The sequence below is a fragment of the Colobus angolensis genome, unplaced genomic scaffold (assembly GCF_000951035.1).
Source record: "Colobus angolensis palliatus isolate OR3802 unplaced genomic scaffold, Cang.pa_1.0 Scaffold121, whole genome shotgun sequence".
NCBI classification, from domain to species: Eukaryota; Metazoa; Chordata; class Mammalia; order Primates; family Cercopithecidae; genus Colobus; species Colobus angolensis.
In genome coordinates this window covers 5887192-5901336 of record NW_012113253.1, presented here as the reverse complement: position 1 = coordinate 5901336, position 14145 = coordinate 5887192, and the positions used below count along the sequence as shown (strand labels likewise).

The following is a 14145-nucleotide window of genomic DNA, read 5'->3' as shown; positions in this document are numbered from 1 at the left end:
AAAGCAATCAGTTTGGCCCCTTATTTCCTCCTCATCCTACACAAAAATAAATTATAGTTGCATTAAATAATGATTTTTTTGAAGGTTAAGAATGTTTTAAAACCAGCAGACAGCAGAGTAGCAAACCCTGTAAAAGCGCAGAGCAGGCTGTCCTGTCAGTGGAAGAAATCTCAGGGAAACATTTGCCCACTCGCCAATGTCAAACTATGTCAAATGGGCAAGTGATATACTAATATTTTGGGAAATATTTGTACCAAATGTGCCAAAGATATTTTATTATGATAAAGATCTTATGTCCACAATATATATTTTAAGCAAAAAACAAAGCAAGTTACAGAATAATATGTATACTATGACTGAGAACATCAAGCCCCCTCTGTATCTTTAAAATGAAGTGTATTTGTGTGCACGCACAAGGAGAAAGGTAGGGAAACACCCAGGCCTTTAGCACTGGCTCCCTGGGAGAAGAAATGAGCCATCAGAGCTTTTTCTTTGTGGATCTTTGTCCTGAATTGTTTCTCTTGTTATCGTAACCATATATTACTTTTAAAATTTGAAGGAAATTTTTTTTATTTTAACTGATATGGAAAACATTGAAGGGTAAAGAACATGTAACTGAAAATTAGGAAGAGAAGAAATGCAACTAGTATATAATAATATAAAAAGGAAATGTTCAGCCTCACTAGTCATCAAAGCAATGCAAATTAAAAGAAAGTATTTTGGATTGCCTAGGACAGTCCCTATTTCTGCCTGTCGTTTTGCTGTAATTATTAGAAAGCACCCCACTTTCACCCTCAAAACTGTCCTGATGTGAACAATAAATTATACAGTCATCCTAGATGTAGCCACGAAATATTTCTTGGCCAGTTATGATGTGCTACCTACTAGGCTGGACACTTAGATTAGTTAGTGAAAGTATTCTGAAGTGGTAATGGTCAAGGCATGGTAAAGGAAGGTGAAATCGACACAGTCACACAACATGAACTGCTCTAACCCATTTGGAAAAGTAACTTGGCTTTTGCTAAAAATGTGTTAAGAGCTTTTAAACGTTCAAACATTCAATCTATTAAATTCACTAAAACTATATCCTAAGATATAATGTTAAATGGAGAAAAATGTTATTGTACAAAAATAATAATAGCAAAAAATGTGTATAAAATGTTGACCAAATGTACAAAAATTGAATGAGTAAGTAAACTGAGGTATAATCCATTCAATGAAATATTATATATGCAATAAAGCATTGTCTACAAAGATTGCAGAATAAAACATAAAATGTTTGGGACATATGGTTAAATGAAAAAAATAATTTTAAAAAATAGATATATATGACTCTGTAACTAAAAAAAAATCTCTATATTAAGTAATGATAATAAATACTCCAGGATGCCTTTGAATATTTGGAATAAGAGTGATTCTTTCTTCTTTCTAATTTTCTGTATTGTGCATATTTTATTTTATTTTATAATATCTTACTTTTATAATTGTGGGGGCAATGATACAGAGGGAACAACACCAAAGGTCCGGGAAACATATACTTTAAATGTCTTCCTGTTGCTTTCCCAAGAAACTTCAGACGCTAGAATGGACTTCTGGTTCTCATTGCTTGTCCTTTGGCCTGGCATGGAAATGGTCATCATGTCTTCCAAAGGGTGAGGTGGTGGGAACTCAACATCACCAACTTCCCACATCCCCAGCCTCCACTTACAACAACTGAGAAAATTTAGATTATATGTCTAAAGAGACGTGTGTGTGTGTGTGTGTGTACACACATGTGTGTCTGAGTGTTGCTTCCTCTCTCCTTCCCCTGTCCTCAAGGGCAGCAAGACAAACTCCAGAGCAATGGTGCAGCAATCTGCCTTTAAAAATACAATAACAACGCAAAAGAGAGCCAAAGGAACCCCAGCCAGAGCAACACCCCAATATTAAACAGTTTTAAATAACACATTAAAGTCCATCTCTCCTCTCAAACTTGCCATATAATCCAAATTACTCATCTCAGATCTCTAACTGCAGTAATCAAGGCCCTATCTCAAATATTAGAATTAGGCTAAATATCGCCCCTTTAAACACATGCAACAGTCAAATAAATGTTCAAAATCTCTTACAGATCACTACAGTTACATACCACACATAAATGATACATACATCTTCACAAAATCATTACATAAAAATAGGGGAAGAAAAGACCCCAAATGTTAACTCTGGCTGCCTTTGAACATTTGAATTATGGGTGATAACACAACAGTTATGTTCCTAAAACTGCTGGGGTAAATTAGAAACTTTTAATTTCAATATTACTATAAATACACCCAAGGATGTTCACCACTGAAAGAAATTCTCTGAAATGTTTATAAAAACAAAAACATTTTAGTAAAGAAAATAATGATCTCCCTAATTTATCTCTTTAGGAAATTCAAATATTTGTGATATCTTGCATGAGATTATTTTCTGAAAGGCAGGGTGCACCTGTACCTTTGATATTAAGAACAGCAGCATCAGCACTTCTATTTGTGAGATGCTGCATCTTCTCCTTGCATGTGTTATTCTACTTAACCCTCTCAACCTTCACAACAACCCCATAAGGCAGGTACTATTATTGCTTCCATTGTCACCTGAAGATTCAAGCTCCAGGGGCCTCACAGCTAATAAGCGGCAATACTAAGACCAAAACCAGATTAATCTAGCTCCAGAAGGGATGTACTTTTTCCACCAGAGAACTACAGATTGCCTCCACATTATTTTTTTATAACAAAAATATCCCTTGCCTAAGCTTGTTTTAGACAAACTGTGATAAAAACAACTGTTATCAACTAAACAAACAAATTGGCTATCAATATACATTTAGCTATTGTAAATGAAGAAGACACTGAATGACTACATCAGGTTTCAAAAAAGTTATCCAGTCCCCAAATTAGAACTACAGAAAGGAAGCTGCTATAGTTTAAATATGGTTGTTTGTCTCCACCAAATCTGATGTTGAAACCTGATCCCCATTGTTGGAGGTGGTACCTAATGGAAGGTGCTTGGGTTGTAGGGGTGGGTATGCCACGAATAGATTAATGCCCTCTCTGGCTGGAGGAGGGAGGGAAGTGAGTTCTCACTCTATTAGTTAGTGGAGAGCTGATTATTAAGAGCCTGACACCTCCCCCTCCCCTTCCTTCCTTTCTGGCCATGTGATCTCTAACGTGCCAGCTCCTCTTCACTTTCCATCATGAATGGAAGCAGCCTGAGGCTCTCACCAGATGCCCAATCTTGAATTTTTACAGACATCAGAATTATGAGCCAAATAAACCTTTTTTCTTTATAAATTACCCAGTCTCGCTTATTTCATTATAGCAATGCAAAATGGACTAAGACAGAAGCTATGCATGCCCTTCAGACAATGGAAACAGAAAAAAATAAACCAATTAAGTGGTCTAGGAGAGGAAAAAGAAAGGTATAGACAGGCCTAAAAATAGTTTCCACCTTATCTCTGTTTCAATAATAGCAGATTAGCACATATGCTCTTGGAAATGTCACCCAGGCAACCAGAAATACAAAGACAAAGATGTTCCGAAAAACACATGTATGTAAATCTATTTTTGCCATCTTTTGAGCATAAATGATCACTATTGCAAGAAAGACAATAATTAGGGGATTATCTTTTTTAAAAGTAGACACAGAAGAAAGTTTACCCTCGTGTGAAGTAGGGTAACAAAGTATAAAGGTAGGTCTCTATTTGGTAAGAGGCCTTGACCCATTGCCTCAAATTCAGGCCAACAATCTATTAGGAATATTAAACATATTTTTCCCTATGTTTTTCAAATCTCATGATTTTATCTCATAAACCAAAGGCAGACGAATACAAAATACGGTAGGCTGGCAAATTTTGAAAACGTATTTTGAAAAATGCTTTAAAATAACTGCTTTAAAAACCACTTAAGTAGAGTAACTGTGTTTCTTTACCCGGATTGTCTAGGACAGTCCCCATTTGTGCCTGCTGTTTTGCTGTAATTACTCGAAAGCCCTCCCCTTTCACTCTCAAAAATGTCCCGATGTGAACAATAAATTATGTAGTCGTCTTATATTTAGCCAAGAAATATTTCTTGGCCAGTTATGATGTGCTACCTACTGGGTTGGGCACTTAGATTTGTTTTTTAAAAGGTGTATAAGACAATAACAATTTCAGAACAATCTAATTGAAAAGATAGAAATAACACCCCGAACAACTGTGAATCAATGAAAACTTGACAATCATTGGTGTAGTCTAGGCTGTCAGTGGCTGAGTTCAGATCTGAGAAAAGTAGCGAGTGTATCCCCATGGAGTGGAGGGGTCACTCCATGGAACTAAAGCTAAAAGGAACGATGTTTCTTGAGCACTTCCTGTGTGCCCGGCACTATGATAAGCACGATGCCGGTGTGATCTCGCTTCATGCTCGAAACAGCCCTGTAAGTGAAGGGCTGTCATTCGCTCCTCTTATGGATGAGATGACTTCCCCAAAGTCAGGCCAGAGAATTCAAATGTCTAGCTCTCAAGCATATGTTCCCCACCACTGTAGATGTGGATGTGCTGCCTTCTGATCGCCCGTCTCTACCAGGAGCCAGACCGGCAGAGTCACCTGTTATCACAGCCATCAGCTTCTCTCTTTCCACCCTGCAGCAGAGTAAGGTGTGGCCAAACTCTGGCCAAGGGTTACCAAATCAGGTAAAGCCCAACCAGAAAACTAAAGAGGCTGCTCCTGAATCCTACAGAGGAGTCCTATTGAAGAGGCTATTGAGAAGAAAGTCACACAGGGGTTCAGGAAATCAATGAAGGGTAATGCCGGACTCTAAGGCTAGTAATAGCAGGAAGCCATGACCACCCTAGACCTGCAGGCATAAGGGGAGGAAGTGGCTGAAGGAACCTAAAGAGGGTGGTGATATGGAGAGGACAGCTGACAGGCGCTGTGGTCTTTAGCACACACACACCAAGCTGCAGGTTGCAACCCAGTGGAGGGATAGGTAAATAAATACCCTACCTCACTCTCCTCCCATCCTCCCATCTCCTGCTGATTTCTGGCCAAATTCTACCAGAAGTCAGAAGACAAGATGGCCATTGACACCAGTGGTAAAGATCTCCTCTTGGGGCACAGAGCCAGGTGGAGAAGGGAGCCAGGGACATGGAAGGGCCAACAGGAGATATCCAGGCTGCTTACTGCCCTTGCCCTACAGAAGAGCTGTGCGCCAACCAAGGCAGAGGAAACTGGCCTGGTCACTCTTTGGGAATTAAGGTGCCAGGTAGGCAAAAGGACACCATCCTCAGCATATATATAAAGCCAGGACCAGTTTCATGGGCATGTGACCTGTGCCATCACACAGGCCCCATGCTCAGCAGGGCCCCACGCTGCCATTAATCCTCCACTAGCACTATCTTGAAATTCTTAATTTTTTTAAACAAAGTTCCCACATTTTGATTTTGCTGTGAGCCCCACAAACTATGTAGCTGGTCCCCTGCAGGGCAAACCTTTTCTTCAGGTAGGGAGACTAAATTCTGTAAGTATCACAGTATTCCGATACACTGTTCAAAACAAAAGGATCCAAAGTTAATATTAACCAGAGTAACAATGATACAGTAGGTTAGGTAACATGAAGGGGCATTTTTACCTTTTTTTCTTTCCTTCCTCTCTTTTGAAGTCAAACTGTAAAGCAGCTGAGAAACCAAAATTAGCTGCCCCCTAGAGAGAAACAGACCTTAATTACAACTGCCTCTCCATAGCACAGACTGAATGGATTTTGGCTCTTCCCCAGTTAATGCGATCAATGCAGACAATAAAACAGAATAATTGATGCCCTGGAGAGGACTTTTCTGATACACCTCATTTAATGGGCTACAGTCACCGAATTCTCCAGGCCATTGCCAAAGCTACTGTTTACCTTGCCTTATGTGCCCGATGTACACAGGCCCTACTTTGGGGCTCACTGTTGAAAATACATAAGTAAAAGACCCGCCGATGGGCCAATGGCATTCACAAACAATATTTGTAGTGGATGCTTCCTGAAGTATGGGCTTAGAAACGAGTCTCTACTGCTTCTGCTTCCCTTTCCTGAAAGGCTCCAGCATCCTTAGCCTTCCTCTGAGGAATTATATTTCTGAAAGAATCTGGGAAAGCCCCAGGTGAGAAGCCCGAACAGGACCAGTGGCAGCTCTTTTTCCCATTCATTTCCTTCAATGCCATCCAGCAAAACGAAGCCCAGAAAATGTTTAGCTGAGACAGGGATCAAACTGACTTTTGACAGCCTCTTTCACTCACTCCTTTATTTCAGAAGTAAAGGATGGTAGATTTTAAGTGTTTGTTTATTTTGTTGTTTAAAGTTAGAATAAAATTTCAAATGATCAAATCAAAAGCATTTAGAAAACCTCTACTGTGTCAAGGAATCTAGAATCCAGGCAGTAAATCAAAGCTAGGGGCACCGTCATAGAGTCAGAGAATCAACAGTTGCCGTGTATACTAACCACTGAGTTCTGTCATGGGGTGAATGGTGGCAACCCCCAAAAAGAGGTATGTCCAAGTGTCCAAGACTTTTTTTTATTTTTTTTGTGGAGTGTTGTTGTTGTTTGGAGACAAGGTCTCTCGCTCTGTCATGCAGGCTGGAGTGCAGTGGTGTCAACATGGCTCACTGCTGCCTCCACCTCCTGGGCCCAAGAGATTCTCCTACCTCAGCCTCCTGAGTAGCTGGAACCACAGGTACATGCCAAGAGACCTAATTTTTTTTTTCTTTTTTTTTTTGTAGAGATGGGGTCTCACCTTGCTGGCCAGGCTGTTCTCAAATTTCTGGACTCAAGCAATCCTCCTGCCTCAGCCTCCCACAGTGCTGGGATTACAGACATGAGCCACCAGGCCTGGCCATAACCAAGCTTTAACCCCTGGAACCAGTGAATACAACCTTATTTGAAAAAAGGGTCTTTGCAGATGTAATAAAGGATCTTGAAATAAAATCATTCTGGATCACACAGGTGGGTTCTAAATCCAGTGACAAATGTCTTTATAAAAGATGCGCAGAGGAGAGATGCACAGAGAAGAGGAGGAAGCAATGTGACATGGAGCACAGCTCAAGTGATGCAACCTCATGCCCAAGAATGCTGCAGCTACCAGAAGCTAAAAGAGGCAAAGGATGAAGCCTCCCCTAGAACCCCTGGAGGAAGCATGGCATCTTGGCCTCAGACTTCTAGCCTCCGGAGCTGTGAGAGAATAAATATCTGTTGCATTAAACCACCATTTTGTGGTCATTTGTTTCAGCGGCCACAGGAAACAAATATAAGTTCACAGCCCCATCTCTCACCTATGGCCTCAGCTTCACAATCTCCAGCCAGGGACTATATGAAGCCTTCCAAAGGAGGCCATTCCGTGTTCACGGTGGGCCTAGTTCCGGCCCCAGATGAGTCTAATCCCTTTCCCTCAGTGCAGTGCTTTCATGTATGTGAAGAAAAGAATATAAAAGTCCCACAGAGCGATTCCAGGCCAGAGAGTCCCAGCTACTGTCCTCGGCATCTGCCAGCTCATGAGAAATCCCCTTAACTTGTACCTGTCAGGGCAGCACAGAGGGAATAAGCCTCTCCCTTCTTTGAATAGTATTCTCTTATTGTAGCCCAAGCTCTCACTAATGTTTAAACAGCCAGGTGACACTGTCAACTCTGTTGGCCCTTTCAACTCAAAAAACAAAAAAAAAACAAAAAAAACCCCACAACTTGCATCTTTTTCATGTGTAGCAAATGTGATTCAAGGACAGATTGTCACTCCCATAAAGTATATGGAAAATATTCTTTTTATCTAAATATAATAAATCAAGTATGAAATATGCCTGTTAAGTACATTATTTTTGTAAAAAGTAGGGGATCTGAGCAGGCACCCGCACCACCTATTGACAGCCAAGCCAAGTTTGTACACATCAGATTATTTCCAGAGTCAAAACACACAGGTTGGGGAAAACGTACCTTCCAGATCCAGCTGCATATACAGAAGAAATGTGCTGATTTCTGATTATTTATCAGTCTTCAGATTTCAGCTCCATAACCTGCACTAGCTCCCAATGTTGGTAAACCACTCAACCTCTCAATGCCTCGGTTCAGTTACCTGTAAATTGGGGATAACTAGAACACTACTTTGTGTTGGCTGCTATGGACTACAAGATAGTCCCATAACAACAGGCCTTCTTGAGGTCTGGCTCTGGCTACTTTGGCCAACTGGGTGGCACCGGCACCAGATCAGAGAATGGAAGAGAGTGGTTAGGGTCTTATTCACCCAGATGCCTCCCCACCAGGCCATGATGGGCAGTAGTCATATTCCTCAATGCGTGAAAGCTTCCATGCATTGCTGGCCACTTCTGGTGGGTTCCCTGACCTTACCCACACCTTTGCAAATAGTCCCTTCATTAACTTTCCTCAGTTACTCCCTTTTGAGCAGTTCATCTGCCCCCTTAAGGGATGTTAGAGGAGGAATCTTTCATAGGATTTATCAGAATTAATCAATACTTGAATCACCTTTAGGCATTTACTATCATGAGTGCTATTATTAGCAACAGTAGTCTACTTCTCTGAGGAATCCTGGGCCATGAGATCTCTCAATGCTTATTTATGTTTCCTCCCCAAGTTCAAAACCATTTACTAGAGATAGACATAATATTTTCAGTGGTACAGATGTGGGGAAAACTATTATGTTCTCTCATCTAAATAATTAAAGTAACTTCTCTTCTCCCCACCCCCTCCCTCTCTAATGTCCAAACCTTCTGATCATACCATTATCACAGGCAACACATATCCAATGGTTCCCCTAGAATGAAGTTTAAACTCTACCACTATTTCTCACAATTCTATTCCAACCTACCTTCAAGAATGTGTTCGACATTTCACACCTACTAGTATGGCTATTATATTAAAAGAAAACACAGAAAATAACAAGTGTTGATGGAATCCTTGTGCGTTGCTTGTGGGTATGTTAAATGGTACCACCATGGAAAACAACGGATGTTCCTCCAAAACTTAAACACAGAATTGCCATATAACTCAGCAATTCCATTTCTGGGCATATACCCAGAAGAACTGAAAACAGGGAATTGAACATATCACTGTACACCCATATTCACAGCAGTGTTTTCACAATAGCCAAAAGATGGAAGCAACCCAAATGTCCATCAACAGATACATGGATAAACAAAGTGTGGTACATACGTACAATGGAACATTATTCACCCTAAAAAGGAAAGCAATTCTGCCCATCTTACAACTTGGATGACCTCTGGCGACATTATGATAAGTGAAGTAGGCCAGTCACAAAAAAGACAAATACCATTTATATGAAGTACCTAGAGTAGTCAATTCATAGAGACAGAAAGTAGAATAGTGGTTGCCAGAGGTTGAAAGGTAGGAGGAAATAGGAAGTTAGTATTTAATGGAAACCGACTTTCAGCTGGGCAGGATGAGGAAGTTCTGGAAATGGATGGTAATGACGGTTGTACAATAATGTGAATGTACTTAATGCCACTGAACTGTACACTTAAGAATGGTTAAAATAGTAAATTTTATGTTGTGTATATTTAACCACAGCTTTTTAAAAGGTTGTATTCAAGAAATATCCATTGCTTGCCTATGGCACAAAGCACTGTACTAGGGCTGCCTCAGGAAACAAAAATGCAAGACCACCATCCCAAGGAAGGGAAATCACCTCCTGCACATTCCCCCACCTGCTCCAGATTCTAGCCGATCCCTTCCCTAATTATGTCTTGCACTTTCACGTTAGAATATAAATTCCTAAAGACAGGGGACTAGATCTTATCCAGCCTATATCTCTACAACCTAACAGAATGCTGAGCATGTAGAAACTGCTCAAGAATATTAATCAAATAGTTGAGTAAAAATCCAGGCAGAGATGCCATGTCATTTTTCTCATGTATTCTAGCCAGTCAGAACTTAAAATTTCTTGAAGTTATATAGCTATATTTGCAGGAATAGAGAGGCTAGAGCTTCACATAAGCTCACTAAACTCACTTTAAATATTCTGCTCACAAGTAATTCTACTAAGTGCATAAACTGTGGATATCAGATGAGAACTCCACTACTTACTGACCATGTGACCTTGAGCAAATTATTGCGTGCTGCTAAGGCTGTTTCTCTTATCTACAAAGAGGGAATGCTAACAGTCCTATAGGGAACAATCTGCTGCTTTGCAATCCAAAATCCAGGGGCGCATCTCTTGGTGAGAGTATAACAATTTTCTGCTGGAGAAACACCCCTGCTCCCATTTCTCTGCCTATCTCTAAGGATGAAACGTGTGACATGTAACCAAGCCCAAGCCTAGTAACATGTGGCACCCTGGTCACAGGAAGAGACACAGGACCCAATCAGTGCTGACAAGCCAAAGCAAGTCATTGTGAGCAATGCTGAGATGAAGACTTCCACTTTCTGGCTGGATTTAAAGCCCAGACTATGTAAGGTCTGGAGCTCTTCCAGCCATCCTACAATGAGATGGGGCCTCAGTGAGATGGTACTAAAAATGGTGCCAACTCCATGAAAGCAAACTGAGAAAAATAGAGAAATGAGGTCCTGCTAACAATGTTTGAGGCCTGAATCAGGCCACACTTGAAATGTCTTCCCCTGGACTGAGGAGTTATCAGAGCCAAAATAACATTCCTTTTTTGCTAAAACAGTTTGAATGTTGGGGTTCCTGACACAACAGAATTGAGTCCTAAGTAAAATATCTTCTGAAAAATTATCATAAAGATGAAATGAGGTATCCCATGTAAACCAGGGCCACATAGTACACACTCAATAAATGGCAATATCAATGTTAAGTGTAGTGATTGTTCATTGTTGTGGTAGAAAGCTCCTGCCTTCTAAGGACTTTTAACTCATGTGCTCTATCCCTGATTTCTGTCTTCATTATCCACAAATGATATTATCTAGGCTAGGAATGGTGAAGACTATTTCCTAATCCCATTAATCCCATTCCCTAGCAGACAGACATCACTAGCTGACCACAGCACCCTTTCTTGCTGAGCCCGGACCCAGCCTTGGATTCCTATTGGACCCAGCTTTCCAGGCAGCCACTACCAACCAGATGACATGCAAAATGAAACCAATGTGTCAGCTTCACTGCAATAGTTGGCAAAGTGTTTCTATGAAGAACTAAGTAGTAAGTATTTTAGACATGGTCTCTATCACATGTTCTTTTCTGTGTTTTGTTGTGTTTTGTTTTTGTTTACAACCCTTTAAAAATATAAAGCTCATTCTTCGCTCTCTTGCTTGTACAAAAATCCCTGCTCTAGAGCTTTGAAACCAGACTCTGGGGCTGCCTCAGGGAAGCAGCAGCTCTTATCTTCCTGTGCAACCTCCTGGGACCCCAGGAGTTGGAGAGCTTAGAGTGGGTGCCTGAGTCAGAAAAGCACCCTCTGAACATACTGAATAGTCCGAAAAGTAACAGAATAGCTTTGATGACTGGAGGTTTCCTGTTATCATACCAATACCAGGCGATCTGAAATTCACACTCTGAGGGATGCTGTAATTCAAGGAAAAGCTATAAAACCCATGTGTGTTATGAACTTCACCTCTGCCTCCAGAACCAATTCACCGCACAACCCTATAAAAAAAATTGGACCTCCATCCCCTACAGCCACGTCTGAGATGCCTGACCTTTTTATGAGGGAAGCAAGGAAAGAGAAGGGTTCAGATCATTATGTTTCTTCATTGTTAGTCTGCCCCTCACCATTAAAAGGACACACCTCGAGGGCAAGGATCAAATCAGTTTCAAGACACTATGCCACATTTCTTTTGACCAACTCTTGATTCCTTAGTATTTCCCAAGGTTTTTTGTTGTAGAGTGTTAGATATAAAGCTTGGTTTGGTCCTCCTCTCTATTATTCTCTGTGCTTGATTCTGGTTTTAGTGAAAAGGACTGGATTGTGTTTGACTGGTGTTTGTTTATTCATTCAACAAACATGTACTACAATCAGAATCCATCTCTTAAGGCACTTGCAGGTAGGAAGACAGATACATAGATAATGGTGCAGAATGATGCAAGGGCTATATCCAGGGTAGCATGGCAGCATGAAGCAGAGGCACCTCTGGGAGAGGGAGTGCCATGCAGCCTGCTGGAAGGCAGTGTGGCAGCAGCTGAGCTGCAAAGAATGCATGGGAGTTCACCAGACAAGGAAGGTTGGGGAGATGATAGATGCTGAGACTCAGTGGCATGGGCAGAGGCTACACGGGGTAGGGGGGAGGCTTGGGAGATGAAGTTAATGAGGAAAGAAGGGTGGGACCGAGAAAGTGCCTGGAGTCTGAATTCTATCCTGAAAACCACAGAAAACCTCTAAAGGAAATTAAGCAGAATGACTGGCTTAGATTTTTGTTTTCAAAATGAGTGTCCACAGTTTGGAGAATGGACTGGAGTAAGATGGTCCTGACTGGGAGCAACAAGCTCAAAAGCAATTTGAACAATTCAAGCAAGAAGTGCTGAGAATATGAACTAAGTCAGTGATAGCAGGAACTGAGAGAAGAGGGCATATAGCAACAACAACAAAAATAATAAGAGCTCACATTTATGCAGCACTTACAATAAGGCATGATGCTTTGTGCTTTCTGAGTATTAACTCATTTTATCTTCACAGTAACCCTGAGATAGTTTTGTTATCTATTATCAACCTCATGCCTCAGATCAGAAAACGCAGTAGAGGTTAAGTAAGGACCCCAAGATCCAGGAGCTATTGGTGAATGAGCCACAGCTTAAATCCGGCTGTCTGGCTGCAGAGCCCACACTCCTAATGTCCATATTGGCAACTCTCCTAGTACAGTTACAGACAGAGGGTCTTAAGGACTGGACACTGAATGGTTGAGACAGGGGAGACTCCAGGACAATTTCCAGACATCTGACTTGGGTAGGTAAACATGTGAATTTCAGTTTTTCGAGCCTCCTCCCTTGAAGCTCCTCCCCAGATCTGTCCTTGCCCCGCTAGGGCAAATACCCATACTCCCACCATCACACCACATCCCCTCTCCTTTGCAGTCTTTGCATCACGGCCTTTGGCCATAAAACACAGGGATCTCCCAATTGGAGTGAAAAACTTCACAAGCATTTCCAATCAGGTCTGAGAAACCCCTGACAGCAAACTCTGCTCTTGGTAATACAGTGGCTTAGGTTTATTATTTTCAAATCAGCCAGAACTGGGAAAACTTTGAGCGAGCTTGTGTGGTTTCCTTCTGAGAGAGTGAGATCTTGGCAGCCTACTTCTGTGTTTCACCGTAGCTGCCCTACGGAACAGAACATAGACCTTCTTGCGGGGCTAGCGTGTAAGCACAGAAGCACACACAGCCGCCTCGCCTGCAGCCTCCGACAGACCGGCAGGAAGAAACTAACCCTGGCAGGAGCTCTGCAGAGAGCCAAATGGCATTCTTTCTCCATGCACAAAAGTTAAAGCAAGCATCTGCAGCGTTAGAAAAAAAAAAAACTTGTGTATTTCCTGCGGACAGGGAGACCTCCTGCCCCTCCCGGGCTGATACAACCCACTTTGCACATCCTGCTTCTCTGGGAGCTAAAAATAAATCGGTATGCACTGAAAAACACTCAAACACATCTCCCCAGCACACTCTTCCCGAGTCCTCGAGGGCAAGGGACACGAATCTTTCAGGTCTTGAGTCCGAAACGCAGACTGTTTCCTCGTCCAGGTTCAACTAGCGCCTTTCGGCCTCTCCCTCGACCCCCTCCCCAGACGCCCACGCCCCGCACCCGCCTCCTGCGGCCTTTCCGGGCAGACTCCGCAGGCCCGGGATCCAGCGGTTGCCCCGGACCCCCGCCCCGGACTCCGGGGCGGGATGCTCCAGATGTCCCCGGGCCGCCAGGCTCACCAACGCCCCCTTCCGCCCAGCGCGCCCCTTCCCGCCCCATCCCGCCCCATCCCGCCGGCCCCACGCGTCTCTGCGCGGCCCTCTGCAAAGTTGCTCCCTCCTTTTCCGCCGCCCACCCTCGGGGTCTGTGATTTTGTTTTGTTTTCCCTCAGAGGCACTGGGGGAATGACAGAGGAATTGACAGGGTGAACTGCACCCAGGAGGGAGCTGCTGGAACCAGGTTCCCAGGACCGAGCGCTCCTCGAACCCACCCCTGCGCCCGCGGCGCCCGGAACGCATGGGTCCCCCCAGCA

The 14145-nt window shown here is 42.5% G+C and overlaps 1 protein-coding gene across 1 annotated transcript in view; it reads right to left on the bottom strand.

Moving 5' to 3' along the window:
• The window catches only part of NCALD (neurocalcin delta), a 472522-nt gene that overhangs the window by 457568 nt on the left and 809 nt on the right, over positions 1–14145 (bottom strand). The window lies entirely within an intron of this gene.